The following is a 19,487-nucleotide window of genomic DNA, read 5'->3' as shown; positions in this document are numbered from 1 at the left end:
ACAGATGTGTTCACGCTGCTGGAATATGGAACGTAGAAGATCAATGGGGAGATGCTGCTTTGATTCCTGTATTGGTTATTATTCCAGATAAAAAATAAAAAGACTGATTTAGAACCAGTTAGCAGACTATTTACTACTACTATACATGAGTTATATATTAGCTTTTGAAATGTATTTTTGCTCATTTCTCCAGTTAGCTAATGTGGATCAAGTATTTAAAAGTTATGAGCACACTTAGTCTGACACACCAAAACACATTGGGACCTATTTTTGTTCCCGACGCATGTCGAGGCGCAGTGGTAGTTTGGGGTGCTTTTTTTTTTGGCTTGTGGATTAACGGGTATATTTTTCTTTATCATTTTAGTTTAGTATCTAAGTCCCCACTTGGGAGAACAAAAGGCCAAGTCTGAATTGCAGAAACAGCGCCAAAATCCCATCAGGCTTTGCCGCTGTTACCGAGGTGCTAATGGCACACTCAGTTCTAAGTTAGCGCTTATCTGATCTGTTTGGGTTTATTTTGAGTTGTACTTCATAAATTGTCAGTTTGGGTAATGGATCAAATGAGTATGTGAATATGACAGAGACCTACGGGCACAGTGGCTGCTATTTAGCAAAGGTTACATATTCTTGTCTGAATTCTTGTCAGCTACAATAATGTTGTTTATGGCCTGGGTCTGATCATCATCTATTCATCCATATGCATGCTTTCCCCCAGAATCGTGCTCCAGCTTCTCCAGGGGATCCAGAGGTCTCCCAGATTAGTAAAATCATTTGACTTGTTTTGGGTCTGCCCCAATGTCTCCTTTCAGCTGCATGTGAAACTCCTCAACTGTGTGTTTGAATGTTTGTCTCTGTAAAATATCAGAAAACTATTCTAAAAACTACTGAAAACTCAAACCACTTAAGCAGAGCAGTAAAGACACAATGCTATATTTTCCGATGGAAAGCAGCGTCCTTTCATCACTGCTACCTCCTTCACAATGAAACCAATAAACTGACCTGAAGCTTCCTTCATTTAATGTTTGCTGTGTGACAGCATGATCTCTTGAAGATCCTTCAGGGAATTTGTGATGAAACTCTCCACACTCATACTTTTGACCAATGGTGTGAATGAGTAAGAGATGTGTGATAACACAATATTCTAACTGGACAGAGAAAAAAAGCCAAATCTAACATGTCGCATCACTGTTAGGCTCTAAAACTTGAAAATAGTGTGTTGTGGTGTGTGTCAGTATGTGAACTTATATTGAATGTGATGCTGCCTGGCGCTCTGCTGCAGCGCGTCACTGTGGAAAGCTGGCGGAAACATGCCCAGATGAAATGTCATGCCTTTTCATGAAGATGTCACTCAGAAGACTGACTCTATTCTCCCCGCTGCCTCTTCGCATTAGGCTCCTGATTACTGTTAGACTGACTGACCCTTCCTACCATTCATTCTCTTTGCATTTGAGAAGCACAAATACAGTATTAAAACCCTTCTTTGTCTCACATTGGGGATAAGAGATTGTTCATCAACCAGTAGTAATGAGACCTGTGTAAGCAGGATAGGATCTTACAATAAGGAAGGACCAACTTTACCACCTGATCACAATCACGCCTTTATAGAAATCTGACACAGGAAGCTTTTTAAATAATCATGAGGTGTATGAGTTGAAACCTCATACAAGTCTGACCATAAACAAATGTTTTATTTAAAATGTCCTCACTGCATTGAGCTCCATCTGCATTGTCTAAAACAAAAAGGGTTTTGATATTTGGCTTATTAACAGTATGATGTATATTTTTCAATCACAAAGTGTGATATAATGCTTCAGAAACAATATCATGTGAAGTGTGATTTATCTTTGACAAGTACATGTCTGTGTTATGGGGCAGTAGGACATTAGTTGGATCATTCAGCAAGGCTGCATAAACATGTAGCTGTTGATGAGTAATCTGTAGCATTACCACCTGTCTATTATTTAGTGAACATCATATTACTCTCTTTAAAGTTGCGTTTAGAGTAATTACATTTGTAGCATTTTCAGATTTGCCAGTTGTTTCAATAAAAAATAATTTCGCTTGTCATCTACCAAAGTGAAACCATTTTATAGAGCAGACTACAGGCATACTGACCTTGTTTTGACACAACTAAACTGATTTTCTATGCTAATGACAAAATAAACCTCACTGATCTTATTTACATTCTTCACCAGATAGCCAGAGGCTGGTAAAGGCTGCTCATTTGGACTCAAACTCTGAAGTAAGATACCACACTTGTACTGTTTTGCTTGTTTGCGTGAACCGAGCAAATCGTTGTGGGTCTCATCTCTCCCAAGCGTTGACTCAGGCCCGGGTTTATTTTTATTTATGCCGGCTTGTGTGTTGGTGAGTGTGTGTTCATTACGTTTTGATGTCAATTTAGAATCTGATGTTAATCTATTTCATTGTTGATTGTTTTGTTTGCCCATTGAAAAGGACACAATTTTGTGTTTTGTGTGTTTATTTTTGATAACGTTATAAAAGTATATTAATCATTTCTTATTTCTAACAGATTTGAGTGGGATGTTGATTATTCCTTTTGCTGAAGTTATTTAAACTTAAGTAAATTTGATGCACTTATTTCATGGTAAGAGTTTAAATGCTTCAGGGTTTATTCAAGGTGTATCGATGTCCTAAGTTCATTTCAATTTCCAACTTGACATTTATTTCTAAAATCCTTGAAAAAGTTGTTGCACATCAACTTTTTGATCATTTACAAAGGAATGATCTGTTTGAAGATTTTCAGTCAGGCTTTAGAGTTCATCATAGCACAGAAACAGCTCTGGTGGAAGTTACTAACGACCTTTTATTAGCCTCAGATAATGGACTCGTCTCTGTACTTATTCTTCTGGACCTCAGTGCTGCTTTTGATACGATTGATCATACGATCTTATTACAGAGATTAGAAGATGTTACGAGGATTAAAGGAACTGCATTAGACTGGTTCAAATCCTACTTATCAGATAGATTCCAGTTTGTCCATGTCAACAATGAATCTTCCAGACAAACAAGAGTTAGTTATGGAGTTCCACAAGGCTCAGTGTTAGGCCCAATACTTTTTACTTTGTACATGTTTCCATTAGGAGATGTCATCAGGAAGCACTGCATCAACTTCCATTGTTATGCAGATGACACTCAGCTATATCTTTCTATAAAACCACATGAAACTAATCAGTTAGTAAAACTTGAAGCCTTCCTAAAAGACATAAAGTCCTGGATGACCAAAAACTTCCTGCTTCTAAATTCAGACAAAACAGAAGTTATTGTACTTGGTCCTAAACACCTCAGAAACTCTTTCTGTAATCACTTAGTTACTCCAGATGATGTTGTCTTGGTCTCCAGCAAAACTGTGAGGAACCTTGGAGTCATCTTTGATGAGGATTTGTCCTTTAGCCACCATATAAAGCAAATCTCCAGAACTGCCTTCTTTCATCTACTTAATATTAATAAAATCAGGAAAATCCTTCCTCAGCGTGACGCAGAAAAACTCATTCATGCGTTTGTTACTTCTAGGTTAGATTATTGTAATTCCTTGTTGTTAGAACGTCCAAATTACTCATTAAAAACCCTGCAGTTGATCCAAAATGCTGCAGCAAGAGTACTGATGAGATTTAGCAACAGAGATCATATTTCTCCAGTTTTATCTTCTCTTCACTGGCTTCATGTTAAATCAAGAATATAATTTAAAATTCTCTTGCTGACTTACAAAGCTCTACATGACCAGGCTCCATCATATCTTAGAGATCTTATAGAACCATATAATCCTAGCAGAGCACTTCTCTCTCAGTACGCTGGTCTACTTGTGGTTCCTAGAGTTTCCAGAAGTAGAATGGGAGGCGGAGCTTCAGTTTTCAGGCTCCTCCCCTGTGGAACCAACCAGCTCCCAGTTTGTGTTGGAGGGTCAGAAACCCTCTCTAGCTTTAAGATTAGACTCAAAACGTTCCTTTTTGATAAAGCCTATAGTTAGGGCTGGCTCAGGTAGACCTGAACCAACCCTTAGTTATGCTGTTATAGGCCGAGGCTGCTGGGGGACCTCGTTACATGCTGAGCTTCTTTTCTTTCCTCCTACTCTTTAACTGACTCATACCTCACCATCCTTTTCTCTCCCATAGTTTCTTCTTATTGTCTGTTGTCTCCATTCAGTTCCTTCACTCGTGTAGTTTCTGTTCTTTCTTTTGCAGATGTCCCGTCATGGAGCTGCATGTCTCTGCTCTGTGATTGTCGTCTCCACCAACAGTTCTTCTCTTCTATCTCTATGCTGTCCTTTTCTCTCTCTGCTCTCCTCTCACTCCAACCGGTCGAGGCAGATGTTCTCCACCTCTGATCCTGGTTCTGTCGGAGGTTTCTTCCTGTTCAGAGGCAGTTTTTCTTCCCTCTGTTGGAGGTTTTTCTCCCTTAAAGAGGAGTTTTTTCCCTCCTAGCTTATGTGGGAATTGTTGAACTGTTGGGTTTCTCTGTATAATATTGTAAAGCTCAACTGTAAGGACTTTAGTGTGTTAAGTGCCATGAAATAACCTGCGTTGTGATTTGGCGCTATATAAATAAAATTGAATTGAATAAGTTGTGTTACCAAAAAGGTGATAGAAAGTTCAAAAAAATACCGAAAGCTTTAGAAATTTTTTTTTTAAAAAATCAAAGTCATTGAATAAATGACAAACATGAAGAAAATAAATCTGAAGACTGACATTGAAAAGCAAATAATATTGCAAAAAAAAAAAAATCTAAATATTGATTTTGTTTATATAAAATCCTATTTTCTATGCCTAACTGTATTGTCACTGTTCCAACCCTTATTCACTTTAACCATCAATAGATAGTAAAGATCAAATGGTTCACCACAAATTATAAACTCATGAGTTACTAATTCTTGGTTAGTTTTGATGCTGCAGAGTTTGGTTCAGTGGCCAAAATGTTTGCTTCTAATTTATCATGATTAATAAATCTTAATCATTGATGATATACTCATCTTAGTTAATGCTTTAATTAATGTGTTGTTCATACATGACATTATGAATAAAAGACTTTTGACTAATGTTGCAGGATTTAATCCATGAATCCTTGATAATTCATACGCCCTTAAGTGAAGTATTCCATTTACTTTTTATAATCTTCAAACGTGTGTGGAGTTGATCTTTAAGTACAATTAAGGACAGCATATTTTTACTTGGCAGGGTTTACCACCCAATAAAAATATATTGGTAAATATAATATCACACTCTTTGGTGGAAGTGTCTCTCTGGCACTTCAATTTATGCCTAGTTGTTGCTTTGATGTACAAGTATGTCCTTGGGGGGGCATGCAGGAGACATGTCAAAATATGATATGTCAAAATGATAAAAATGTTGGTTTGAAAATGTGTTTTTTTACTAAACAGATGCCATCTGTGATAAACATGGTCCTATTCCTTAAGGCATCAATATCAAAGTGTAGATGGGTGCATCATGAGTCTTTGGTATTTCTTTTGCCAGATGCTATCAGAGTCTCGTTGGTAAACAGTATGATTTACTTTAAGTGAAGATTAAAAAACAGGTACAAATTACTATCTATTTCAGGGGTCTCCACCAGGAGCTCTCAGAGGAAAAAAGGTTGAGACCCTTGATGTAGTGTGAAACAAAGAAATACTGTCTCACATGGTATGGGATATTTATTCACAAGAACTGTTAAGATGAAAGTGTGTCAAATGTGTCATGTCGACAAGCAATTGAGAAATGAATTGCGACGTATAGTGATAATAAAGACAGCAAGTGTGTAATTGCTGATCCAAGCTGTATATTTTGATGAGGGTGGGGTTTCTTATAGTTTTCCATGTGAATATTATGAGGAAGAGATATTCACAATGATAAAATCCTAAAAAATACCTCTGAAACAGGCAGCAGATTTTATCCATTGTGTCAAATGTAAAATGAAAAAGAAAAAAAATCCTCAGTAATTGACTGAATAATTTATGTTTTTCCGCAGCCCCCTATTCATTTTTATGAAGGCACAGGGTAATTTTCAGGAAGGAAGAGAATGAGAGGAAAGGACAGTTCTATCACTGTCTGCAGAAGTATTTTCATGGTGATTATGATGATTTAACTGCAAATGTAGAAAATTCTAGCAGAGTAGCTCAGAAAACATATAACAGAATATGCATTATCATGTTATTTAAACACTGATTGGGAACAGAATTTGTTCTCTAGGTTTAAGGGGGGAAAAGATGGTTGTAAATAGAGGGAAGTCACCAAAATAGCCTTTCATCATCTCCTGACTCTGCGTCAATATCGTATGTGACAGAACACACACCACTCAGGAGCTCAGGAGCAAAAACAAAAATGCTACTCCAGATGGCAATTTTTTTTCTTATCTTATGTATAGACATAAAAAACTTTGGTAATCCTATATGTGCAAAACTCAATATTCTAGAGGGAAAAAAAACATGTCACTGATTCACACAACATATTTGCGGGTTGATATTTGATAATTACCATTTCCACACATAGTCATGTGACACAGTAAGATTAATAACAGGTAATCAGGAAGTGGTAAGCGTTTACCAGTCTCTGTATGTGCTTTGTTGGAAGCAAATTGGTGTGGTGGCCTCCCTCTCATGGAGGGTGATGCGTTTCATCCATCACAGAGAACTCAAAAAAACTAACAGTAATGTTCATAGTAGGTTCAGTCAGATTGTAAATGGCTCTGGCTCTTGCTATCCTGTTGTTTGTGCTTCGCTTGCATGACTGCTCATCTGTATCGCAGATGCTTGCCATGTTTATAGCAATTTTTCAGCCTGTTAAACAAACTGAAATAGGTAGTTTTTGTCATATAATTACAGTTCAGTATTCACCTCTGAAGTTGATGCCAAAACAAAGCAACACTGTAACAATACCATATCAAATGTCTTAATTCTTCTTCATTATTGCAAAACCTATACAAGTACGTTTTTTATGGATCCCAAATAGATAGCATCCTATATGTGGCTCAGATGTCATGTATTGAATTGTATCGTATGTTGTTGTATTTGTACTATATGTTTGAATATGTGATTCAGTATTTTGCTATTGCTATCTATAAAACAATTAAAATTAAAATTGTAAATTAATTTGATAATTGTTACATTGTATATTGTTAAATTTAATCATTAACAATTCAATAATTGTTTAAATAGGGTTGATTATACATGACAAATTTAATAATAAACCATATTATCATTTATAGCATGTCTGGTTCAGCTGTGATGATGATGCTGGTACTTCAGACATTTCGTAAAAGCGCCTTCTGTGAGAGCTGACATTGAGTGAAATAAGTCACTTTTTAACTGGTTGAAGTTTCTTTCTTGAAAACAGAGTGGACATTTTCAAGTGACCTTGCTGAGAACCAGTGCTGGTTACAGTATCAATTCAGTGTGATTGTTGCTTTTAGAAAATGTTGAAATGTTTTAGGTTCAAAAGTTTCAGGCCTCCCATTGTGCCCCTTCGGGTGTTCCCAAGATGGAGTATTACAAAGTAGATGATGATGGATAAGAGAAACAGGAAGTGGGAAAAAGCCTCCCTTGTGACTGTCCATGAGAGGCATCTACTCATTTTTAGCTTGTGCAAAAATATTGTTAAATGTACATTAGCATGTTTGTATAGAAGTACAGAGTATGTGGTTTATGATGAGCATTTTAGTTTGATGTACATTGACTGACTGTATTTGTTGTCTCTGTGAAGTGGTTAGTCCTTCTAAGATCTGACCTGATCTGACTGGTCTCTTCCACGGGGTCATTACCAGAACTGGCTCTATGAGGGTTCTCCTCCTCAAGCTCCACAGGATCAGCTCTCTTCTCTTATTTCAGTCACCTGCTGCTGTATTCATGAAATTGGTGCTGAAAGCATTTCCACCATTACTACTGACGGTAGAGATCTTTCTCCAGCTGCTGGTTCCTGGAAGCCTGAGAGTGGATGAGTGACTTAACCAGAGCTCACCACTTGAATATAGCAGCTTGAATAAAGCAGGAGGCTTGAGGCAGACTTTGAAATGCAGACCAACCAGCTGTTTATTTACCAAAAATGAAACACAGAAAAACACAACATGGTCAACAATAAAACAGTGTGGACTGGGTGGCATGAGATCCCAGTAGCAGCACTCCTAATCTTAACTGGAAGCCTTTTATAGGCTGATACTGTAGCAAGACATCCTCTTCAGTACATAGAGTATCAGGTCATCCTGAAGTCACAAGAACTTACGATGCAGGACACCACAGGTCTACAGATAAACTCCCAAAAGCTTTCACGTCATAAAACTCACCAAGCTGAATAAACACGTTCTCCCCTTTCGGCTGGAGTTTGACTCTCTCATAGTGTGAACTAAATGACCTCTGACCCTTCCATCAGCCCCACAAGGTGAAACTACCCAGAAAACGAATGTCTGCTGCTGGTGGAACATTGTTACAACTCCACAATTACAAAGTTAGTATTCAAGCTCAAGCTATAATGTACACACATCCCATCATGATTTTCATATTTTATTCTGTTGTTTTTTTTCATGCAAATTAATAACGCTTGTACAATTTGAACATATCATCGATGTTTATAAACCCTGCTTATATAGGGCCTCGTTTATCTGGATACTCTCTGCCTGTCTTTAGGTACTCATATTGGCTAACAATTTAAACTTGTATTAAGTAATTGTGTAACTGATTTCAACTAGTGTTTAACTTTAGTGATGGTGGATGAATAATTCACTTTTATTCTTAGCCGTACCAAAAATAATAATTAGCCCTTTTCTTAAAGGAAGCATTCTCCCTCTTTTCAGAGTAGGCCAACATCACACCTCATTAACTTCATGCTTCTTCTCTCCCATAGTTTCTTCTTATTGTCTGTTGTCTCCATTCAGTTCCTTCGCTCGTGTAGTTTCTGTTCTTTGTTTTCCAGATGTCCCGTCATGGAGCTGCATGTCTCTGCTCTGTGATTGTCGTCTCCACCAACAGTTCTTCTCTTCTATCTCTATGCTGTCCTTTTCTCTCTCTGCTCTCCTCTCACTCCAACCGGTCGAGGGAGATGTTCTCCACCTCTGAGTCTGGTTCTGTCGGAGGTTTCTTCCTGTTCAGAGGGAGTTTTTCTTCCCTCTGTTGGAGGTTTTTCTCCCGTAAAGAGGAGTTTTTCCCTCCTAGTTTATGTGCTTATTCCGCTGCAAGGACTTTAATGTGTTAAGTGCCATGAAATAACCTTTGTTTTGATTTGGCGTTGTATAAATAAAATGTAAAGTAATTTAAATAAATGCATAATCTCTAATTTATGTCATGAACTAGCTTTGTTTTTAATAACCTAACTATTATTTGTGCCCACCATCACTCCACTAGTTTAGAAATCCTGTTCCTGACATCCATGATCCATACTCTACAAAAAATATTCATATAGTTTATTCTTGGTGTAAATATTGTTCATTAAATGTCATTATAGATTATTTCTGTTAAACAGCAAGTGGTGCCTCAAATATAAATCTAATCTGCTACATTACAAACAAAATGCCCACAGGCCATACCATTCCCCAGGACAGACTTTACATACATCAAAATATTTAATGATTACATGATGGTTAACTAAGATGGCAAAGCAGAGCAGCTGTGGCAGTGTTTATTCTAAAACAAGATTTAACAAGAATACATTTGGTACAATGGCTAAAGAAACCTTTCTAAATTACCATACATTAAAGTTACAAGTTCCCCGTGTTGTTCTCTTTAATGGTACCTATGGCAATCAGTGTTAAAGGCAGCTATGTTTTTGGACTTCCGTGTGGTGTTTACATCGCATTACAACAGAGAGCCTGTTGCATTAGCTCCGTCTACCCTCTCTGGTGGAACAACCATCTCTGAGTGATGGAAAATGAGTCATTAATTGTGCGCCACTGATTTCACAGGAATGTCACCACGGACACCCAGCTTGTTCAGTTCTTAATACGGCAAATACAAAGGTTGATCAGTGAGCCAAAGGCTCAGGATCATCATTGTGTTACCTCATGTATATTCATATATGCAATAGTGACTACATGATAGTGAGATCATTATTTAAATAAAGACAAGGTAGCCCTAGTTTTCTGGGTACTGAGCCAGTGCCAGTCAATTCAGGGTTTGACATAACAAGTGACCAGGGGCCAGTAAAAGTGTATGCAGGGAAAGTTGGCTTGCCACTCAACAATGTCAGCCTGCTTCATATGATGTCGTTGAAATGCATCAAGATTTTCTAAAATACACAACATCAAATGGGTGAGCAGACATTTGTATGCTTTCCTTCTTATCAACCTATTTTTTGAACTTTCCTGAATGCAGTGTTATTTGACTAAAAGTGAATCACTACACAGTTCAGAGTTTTGGGGCCAGTGGGGACAAAATGTTACGTTGACGCCTGCAATTTATTTGACAGCAGGTGGGCTCGGGCCTACAGTCTACTAAGCATGTGACCTGCTTGTGAATGAATGTTAGATTATTGATCAAACAACCTGGAAACTTTCAAAAATCATGCAGTTTGCTAAATAAACCTTATCTGAACATAACATGCACCAATTATTTCTCGCATCTCAACACTATGACCATAATATGATATCCTTTTTTCTTATATCACATTTTCTTAATAAAAATTAAGACTTTTTTCTTGTATTATTCTCACTTTTTTCTTATGAAACAACTTTATAGTTGAAACATTGCAACCTTTTTTTTTAAAACATTTTTTTTTCTTGAAATATTACAGCTTTTTTGATATGCCAAACATGACAGCTTTATTTCTTTATATAAAAGTGTTTCCGAAATATAAACCTTTTTTCTACATATTAAACTCCTCAAAAGATTACAGTATTTAATTATTAATAAAACATTTCAAAACTATTCTTAAAATATTACACTTTTCAATTAATATAACAACTGCTTATTCTAGAAATGGGTTTTTCAAACCATGTGTATGTGTAATTTGAATGAGGAAGATACTGTATGTTCCCTCACGTTCGGTCTTTAATTGTCAATGGATGCGTATGTGCTATTCCTGCTGCCCTATTTTCTTGGTCCCTTCCCAGGCTGTTGAATACGCTTCATTTACTGTTTCAACATCACTCTAGGCCTGCATGTTCAATGATCTTTTTCCTTGTTTTCTTCAAACCAATTAGTCCCTGTTCCTTAATATCCCTGTAATTCTGCCATTCTGCCTTTCAGACCTTCTACCTTGGAATCCTCTTGCTCCTCATCACCACCTCATCCTTACTGATTTTCAGGAAGTCTCAAATGAAGTTTCCATCAGCCATCCACTAACTTTGCTCCACTGCCAACAGCGTCTAGATTCCTCCTCTCTTCTCTTCTAACGTCATTTGAAACATAAGTCATTTGAGTTGCTTCTCATTGTATAAGTGTATAAGTGCCAAAATAATATTACTCCAAACTTTTAACTTCAGTAAATATTGTTTTCTCTTTTTACTTCCAAATGATCTTGAACATACAGTATCTCTAATGGCATCTGTGGTACACACAGACTAAAAGAGACAGCAGCTCGCTCAACAGATTTCAGATATACTAATTCAAAGGGATGTTTTTTCCGTTAGAAATTACTTTTAATCTCAAAACAGATGACTTTTTGTCAGATTTTTTCTCAAAAGATTATAATATTTTATGATCAAATAAAAAAAGGATATCGCTTTGTTCATAAAATAGCAAAACAAACCTGTAATTAGTTATATGTTGTTTTTTTTACTTCCAAATGATCTGGAACTAACAGTGTCTTTAATATAAGTAATTATGGGCTGAGTCGTAGCATTGTTGAGGGGGAGGTGAAACACGTAGAAACACAGGCACAGCACTGCTGTTCAGCCAACATCAGGTTTGTTTTTCTGTACAGGGAAGCAGGATGAGTCACTGCTGAACATATGGACCTGTGATCCTTCAGTAGATTATGTACAAACAGCATCAGTCTGTGCTACTGAAAAAGTGGCCCAGCTATGACACATAACTTGAATACTATTTTAATCAACACTTGCTTTTCAAGGTGATGTTAAAAGTCTCAAATGTATGTCTGCCCTAAGCACACTAGGCTATCAGCCAAAACAGTCAAAGTTGCCACATTGCTCATCATCCGTTGTCAACTTTTATTCTGACACCTCATTTTTATCATAGTCTCCATTTTAAATTAAAATTAGGAATGAAAATGTGTATTATTTCTAATGTGTGCAATGCTAAATGATGTGAAATTCAAATACAGTTGTGGGTAATGGATGTAGTAAAACTGATGGCATGAAAGCCCCCAGAATTCAATGCATTTTTAATTTGATATAGATTATTATTATTATTATTATTAGAGGTTTATGCATGATTTATCAGTAGGAGCCTAATCAGTATTTTAACATTTGAATTAAGGCAGTAGCCAATATTATGACTATAATTTTTTACTGTGAGCTGTGTTGGTCCCCGTCGTGCCTCTCTAACCTATTGAAGTGTGGACTCTACAAGACCTCTAAAGGTTATCTGTTTTATCAGGCACCAAGACATTCAGCAGCTCATTCAAGTCCTGGAAGGTGGCTGAAGCCTCCGTGGATCTCACTTGTTTTTCCAGCACATCCTACAGATGCTCAATTGGATAGAGATCTGGAAAACTTGAAGACCAAATCAACATCTTTAAAACTTTTCTTGTTCTTTAAACCATTCCTGAACAAGTTTAGCTGCGTGGCAGGGCGCATTACCCTGCAGAAAGATGCCACTGACATCTGGGAGTACTGCTGCCATGAAGGGTGTATGTGGTACATGTCAAAGTTACATCCAGGATGTAGGTTTCCTAGCCAAACACTGTCCGGAGCATCACACTTCATCAACTGGCTTACCTTTTTTCCATAGTGCATCCTACTGCCATCTCCTGTCCAAGTAAACAACTTGCATCTACAGCCATCTACATCATGTCAAAGAGATTCATCAAGCAAGACCACCTTCCTCCATATTGCTCCATTGTCCAGTTCTGACGCTCACATGCACCTTGTAGCCTCTCTCAGTGGTGGGCAGGAGTCAGTCTGGGCACCACTCTGTAGCTACGTGGCCTCACATGCAGCAAGCAGCGATGCAATTTGTTCTGGCACCTTTTTCAGCAATGTGTGCTGCAGTAGCTCTTCTCTGGGATTGGACCACATGAATCAGCCTTGGGTGTATCTGACCCTGTTGTTAGTTCACCAGCTATTCTTCGTTGGGAAACTGTTGGTATTCACCAACCACTGCATACTCTTTAACTGACTCATACCTCACCATCTTTTTCTCTCCCATGGTTTCTTCTTATTGTCTGTTGTCTCCATTCAGTTCCTTCACTCGTGTAGTTTCTGTTCTTTCTTTTGCAGATGTCCCGTCATGGAGCTGCATGTCTCTGCTCTGTGATTGTCGTCTCCACCAACAGTTCTTCTCTTCTATCTCTATGCTGTCCTTTTCTCTCTCTGCTCTCCTCTCACTCCAACCGGTCGAGGCAGATGTTCTCCACCTCTGAGTCTGGTTCTGTTGGAGGTTTCTTCCTGTTCAGTGGGAGTTTTTCTTCCCTCTGTTGGAGGTTTTTCTCCCTTAAAGAGGAGTTTTTTCCCTCCTCGCTTATGTGGGAATTGTTGAATTGTTGAATTGTTGAATTGTTGGTTTCTCTGTATAATATTGTGAAGTCTTGCTGTAAGGACTTTAATGTGTTAAGTGCCATGAAATAACCTGTGTTGTGAGTTGGCGCTATATAAATAAAGTTGAATTGAATTGAATTGAATTGAATTGAATTGAATTGAATTGAATTGAATTGAATTGAATTGAATTGAATTGAATTGAATTGAATTGAATTGAATTGAATTGAATTGAATTGAATTGAATTGAATTGAATTGAATTGCATACCAGGAACACCCCACAAGACCAGCCGTTTTAGAGATGCTCTGCCATGTTGGCCCTTATCAAAGTTGCTCAGATTCTTGGACTTGTCCATTTTCCATGCTTCAATGACTATTAACTTCCTGCATAATGTAACCCATCCTTTAACAGGTGCCACTGTAACAGCATAATCAATGTTGTTCACTTCAACTGTCAGTGGTTTGAATGTGACTGATCCTTATAGTTTAATAAATTAGTCATTTAGAATCTTTCTTATACTGTAATCATAGCTAAAATGGGCCAGAATTGAAAGTTATTTTTGCTATAGCGCAATCTCATTTGAGCTATTTTAGCACCCCTGGCCAGACACGCAGTGTTCCCCTCAGGGAACTGATCCTTTTATAGTCAAAGAAAAGTAAACATATTTTAGTTTCATTCAACTCAGTTTGTCACTTAAAACATTTCCTTGAGTCTGTTTCTCATATTGTGTACTGGTTTTAATCCTATTATTGGATTATATTGTATGGAGCATAATGACCCTGATTAATTAGCCCCCTGTAGTGAGTCCAGACCACATTTATATCTTATTTTATGTCACAAATATTCAAAGGAAAAGAGAATCCAAATGCATGACACAGGAAATTGGCAGGTTTGAAGCAAATTGCAAATTTAACTGATGTATTGTAAATCCACAGTAAAACAAAAAACAAAATGACAGGCAGAAAAGAAAAAAGTTCAGAAACTGGCAAAAGTAACCAAATGGACTCAGACGTGTTACAATCTGACACAGAAATGGGGGAGAGGCAAAACGACAGAGTGCCAATGGGCTAACAAAACACCTAAGGAGGTAGATCATTTTAAAATAACAGGAAACCCAATAAACTAAAAGACAGAACCATGACACTTTCCTGTTTTCCTGCTCAGTTTTTATTCTATTTTGTTGTATTTTGTATTTGCATTTTTTTTCTGTTAACTTGTTACAGAGTACAGTATAGAATTTGATCATAGAGTATTTGTTTTTTGATGTTGCACTAAATAAAAAGCAACATGCATCGTAAAACAGCAAGAGAATATGAATTTGACTATTTTCAAGCATTCACATTAATAAATTACATGCAGGGCATCTAAACCAACTGTGCATACGGTAGTTTGATAAGGATCAGTGAAACAACCTTTACTTTAAATTGAAATGGAATGCTTTTCAACATATTATGAAAAACCTTATATTAACCGTATAAAGGACAGAAGCACAACAGCTTCGATAGCTGTCACACATAATTCAATTATTTCTCTTTGTTCTGTCACATTATTGACTCACCTCTGTGGTGTTTGTTCTCCAACTCCACTAATTTCACACTAATGACACAGTGTTTGCCAATGATAACTGATTAATCCTTAGCTGTCAGACGTGGATCTGGCCCTCTTTAGATAACCCCATTGGGTTCCTGCTGGCCCCTATATTTCTGCTTTAAAGGACTATGTAATATTCTATTTATATGCCTAATACATGTAATAGAATATTCTACACAGGACAAAATGATAAATACAAAAACAAAATAAAAGAAATGAAGTGAATTCATAGGAGCTAATAACTTTCCTGCAGGCTTTAAAAAAAAAAAAATCCAAACAGGATTTTGTTGGTAAAAATAAAATCACCTTACCTTGATCCCGTTCATAAAGCATGGAATGGGTTTAACCTCAACCCCAAACTGAGATAGACAGTGATAAGCCATAACATGACAGGTGAAGCATTGATTTTAAAAGACCAGCCCAGCAATACATCTTCATTTCATAAAGATTAGAATGTTCAATTATGAATTAATGGGATTAAGAGGCTGATTTATTTAAATGGGAGGGACATAATATTAGGAAACAGCTTTTAGGATACCCCCTCAATCCATTCTAAGTAGACAAATGAAATGACTCTTTTGGATTCTTGTTGAAGTTCTTGTTGAATGATGACTCAGATATCTGTCTTGAATGTGTGTCACATTCTAAATATACTTGGCAGATGATTAAAAGAACCGTCTGTTTATCACCTTCTATGACGAGCCATCTTCAACCAATCAGATCAGTGTTATTTTCTAACAAATAGCTGCTTCTCGCGGTCATATAGCACCTAAACCTGAAAAAGTAACTGCCAGGCGAGGTGAGGCTACATCTTGTCCCTTAGGTGCAGAGAGGGGAACTGCCATAATGACAGTGTGTCTTTCACACTTTCTCAAGAATGCTCTGATTTAATAACCATGAGTCAAGACCTGCAAGACATGAAAGAAACAAACTGGCAGCCTTCAGAGATGTGTCTGAAAAGTGGTTGCCATACCTCTACAACTCTGGGCCTTCAGTAACAGCAGATGAGTAAAAGGTTCCACAGGTCAATTATTTTTTTCATATGTATAATGTAAGTAATCACTGTTAATTTCAGTTTTTGCATTGCTGCAATAACATTGATTTATATGATCATTTTCTACAACACTGATACTGATAACTAATAATACTCTCATTTTTCAAAAGATCTCAGTCCTTTCTGGCAGTAGATGGCCAGCAAGCTGTCATAGTACGGTGGCCTGTGACACACAATCCATCTATGCTTGGAAGGTGCAGGTTTACCCAGCGAAGCTGATCAGTGTAAGAGAAGAGTCAGGAGATGCAGGTTGGACTTGATCTGACAGATGGACTGAAGGGATATCTGTTATAAACTCAGCCAGCAGCTGAAGCCGTGGTTGCCCCGGGAAGAAAGAACAAGCCTGACCTACCCCCCTTTCTCACCAAAGTTTGCCTTCACCCTCACAACCAGTCCAGAGTCGCCTTTATTTTTCCTTGTGGATGACATTTTCCACTGAGGTCAAGGAAGGATGAGAAAGACAATTGATGAGGATGTGTACTGGGTTTTTCAAACAATGCTGGTTAATTTTCATCTTTAAGGGAAATTGATGGTTATCTGTATGACCTGAGTGCTGTGTGGCTGTATTCAGGCACAATGATACTTTGAGCTGTGCTAACATGCTGATGACAGCACGAACATGCTCTATGTTTCACAAGTATAATGTTTACAATGTTCACCGACTAAGTTTAGCATGTTAGTGATACTAATTAAAAAAGTAAGGGGATCAAAGAAGTGATTTGTGTAGATAATCCGTGGACTATAAATGTCTGTACAAAATGTAAATGTAAAATTATTTCACAGGATAAATAAAAAATGTACATACTGGTGTCACTGATTACTGAAGTCTGAAATTTGAGATCCTTTGGGAACAACAAATTGCACTACAAAGTTTTATTGGAGTCCACTCATTGAAGCCACTGTATACAAGTATGTTTCCCAGAATGCATTGTAGTCTTTGGCCATTTACTCAACAAAGTGCACAACAGAGGTCTTAGTAAACATTTTGAGGTAATGTCTGAGTAGTTTTAATCATTTATTCCTCAATGTGTTTATAGGTCAAGGGTGTTCCTGCCCCCCCTACCCCCACCCCCTTTACACTTACCTTTCCACCAACCTTCAACTGCACTTGGTGGCATAACGGTGCTGCTTATTATTCAATGCCATGGGTTAGCGATGCTGGTCATGTTAAACAATTACTGAAAGCACCGCCTTGCTTATTATCCCTCAATTAATTACAGACCTTTCACAGCTGAAATGAATTACTCATTTCATTAAGAGATTAGATTGGATTGTTAAAAGTGAATTTATATATCATACCATGAAATATAGTATATCACAAATACTAATTAAAAGTTGCAGCATTTGTATTTACACACTTGAGCTGAAAAGGCATTGATGCGACGTTAGGGATGGTGGGACCTCCTTCGTGTGGGTAAACATCATTGTCATAATGTGTTTTTAAATCGGTTTAATCTGTAAAGTAGAATTTGATGCATTATTCCTCCTAGTTTAATGGTCTGAAGACATGTAGATCATTTAATACTAAATGCTTAATATAAATGCTTAATAATAAATGCTTATTTTGAATTTTATTCCACGTTTCAAACAACACATTTTAAACAAGTTGGGATGCTCTTTTTATAACCCAACCACACTACTGACCTGTTGCCACTAAAGCTAATTAGTTGTGATGTGTTCGACCAGATGTTCATTTTAGCATCACACACATCTTTTCCCGTCTTCTGCTGACCTTGTCCCAACATTTGATATTTTTTGCTGCCATCCAATTTAAAATGGGCATATATGTTTTATAGAACAACAGAATTTTTTGGTTTCAACATTTGTTATGTTTTTTTGTTCTATTTTCTATTAAATATTGATTTGCAATATTTGTGAATCATTGCATTCTGTTTTTACTTACATATACACAGCATCCCAACTTTTTCAGAAACAGGGTTGTATTATAAATGCCTCTTTCTCTCTTTCCACCAACACGTCATCTCAGGGCACTATATAGAAAATTCCTTACAACATGATAGACAGGAAACCAACAGTTAGACAATTCCCACATGAGCGACAGCTGGGAGGAAAAAACTGATTTGTCTCAAATGGCCTGGGCTTATAGCAGCTAAGTAGGGCATGGTTCAAGGCCACCTGAGCCAGTCCTAACTATTGGCTTTGTCAAATAGGAACATTTTAAACCTAGAAGTAGAAAGGATGTGTGCTTCCTGAACTGCAGCAGGGAGCTGGCTCCTCAGGAAAGAAGCTTGAAAGCTCTTGCTGTGTTGCTGTGACATACTTCCCTTAGTACACTGACAAATACTGTTCTTACATGTTGGGACTCTATTTTCAGAGGGTATTGTTGTCTCAAATCGCACACTGCTGTTGTGCAGCAACTGGAAATAACCTCAGCATGTTAATACATCACCCACCTACAGCTTGAATTATTTTACCCAGATATTAACATGTTTAAAACACTTAGTTTTGATTGCTCACTAATTGCTTCTGTCCAGCAGCCGTATTGAAGAAAACTCTTTTTCAGTGTTCTGTACGGAGCTCCAGGGTGGCCATAGTATAGAAATACTAAATTGAGGCCACGAGATATTTAATCGAGGCCACGATTTACTATGTCGTGCGCACAAAGTGTCCTTTTGTTCCCACGTTTTAATCCATTCGTTTGCATGACAGGCTTTCTCCTCTCAGCATGAAATGCACTGCAACTGCTTCAAGTGTCAGTTGACCAGCTATAAAGTCGATAGCATCCTCAAAGTTAGCATATTATATATGACCCCCCCCCCCCCATACACATGCACACAAACAGACATACACACCCACATTTTTTGCTGAACAAAATACAAAGTACATTATTATTATAATTGTATGTTATATGACTATCCTGACACTTTTTCTCAGTATAGCTCAACAATAACAATCAATATAGCAACTTTGATCAAATAAATAAACTTGTTCTGGGGCTGTTCTGTAAATAGTTTTGTTATAAATGATCAATTTAGCAATTTCTGATTAACCCATATCAATCTCAGGTTTACAGTTACCCACTTCCGGTCTCAGGCCCACAGATACAGATCATGGTGGAAGGGGCAGCGGCCCATGACCTCCGGCTCTCCTGCCTCTGCTCTCGCTCCACATTCTGAACGGTGCATTAGTTAATTAGCATTAGCTGTGTCAGGACTTCCCTGATTTTAAGGGACTGTGTTTTACTCGGTACACTTTTTATTTTATGTATTCATCTACTTATTTATTGATGGGTT

Source organism: Brachyistius frenatus, unplaced genomic scaffold (assembly GCF_029030835.1).
Source record: "Brachyistius frenatus isolate BFR_SWC_R1_liver_20210118 unplaced genomic scaffold, ASM2903083v1 Contig_209, whole genome shotgun sequence".
Classification (NCBI taxonomy): domain Eukaryota; kingdom Metazoa; phylum Chordata; class Actinopteri; family Embiotocidae; genus Brachyistius; species Brachyistius frenatus.
This window is presented reverse-complemented; position numbering follows the sequence as displayed.